Below are 1,134 nucleotides of genomic sequence, written 5' to 3' on the forward strand. Positions count from 1 at the left end.
ACACAGGGAAGGAGGGACAAGCACACACATGGTGAAGGGGAGGGCATGTGCACAGAAATTGAGAGGGGGCACGCACACACAGCGAAAGGGGACACTCACAGACACGGCGAGGGAGGGACACACACAGCAAGGGGGGGCAGACACTCACACAGCAAGGGGAGATGCGCACACACAGTGAGGGGGATATACACAAAGAGCAAGGGAGGGACACACACACACACAGCAAGGGAGGGACAGGCACACATACACACAGTTAAGGGGATAGATACAGACACACAGCGAGGCAGGGACACACACACACACACACTCACACAGCGTGAGAGGGACACACAGGCCCACATTGAGGGAGGGACACTCACATACACTGCAAGAGGGACACACATACTCACAGCAAGAAGGGGACATGCACACACTGCAAGGGAGAGACACGCGCATACGCGAGCACGCAAACACAGGCACAGAGCGCGAGAGGGACACACAAATACACGGCAAGGGAGGAACACGCACACACACAGACAGCGAGGGTGGGACCACGCACACAGAGAGCGAGGGAGAGACACACACACATACACATAGCGAGGGGGCGACACATGCACACACAGCGAGGGAGGGCCACGCGCACACACGCACAGCAAGAGGGACACACACACATACACACAGTTAAGGGGATACACGCAGACACACAGCAGGGGAGAGACACACAGACACACAGTGAGGGAATGACACTCACATACACATCAAGAGGGACACATACTCACAGCAAGAGGGGGACACACGCACACACATACAGAACAAGGGAGAGAAGGACATGCATACACAGTGTGGGAGGGACACTCACACACAGCAAGGGGGGACATGCACTCTCACACGCACAGCAAGAAGGACACACACACACACACACACACACAGCGAGGGAGGGACACACACATACATAGCAATGGAGGCACACGCACACACACACACACAGCGAGGGTGGGACCACGCACACAGAGAGCGAGGGAGAGACACACACACATACACATAGCGAGGGGGCGACACATGCACACACAGCGAGGGAGGGCCACGCGCACACACGCACAGCAAGAGGGACACACACACATACACACAGTTAAGGGGATACACGCAGACACACAG

The sequence above is a fragment of the Chiloscyllium plagiosum genome, chromosome 8, assembly GCF_004010195.1.
Source record: "Chiloscyllium plagiosum isolate BGI_BamShark_2017 chromosome 8, ASM401019v2, whole genome shotgun sequence".
NCBI lineage: Eukaryota > Metazoa > Chordata > Chondrichthyes > Orectolobiformes > Hemiscylliidae > Chiloscyllium > Chiloscyllium plagiosum.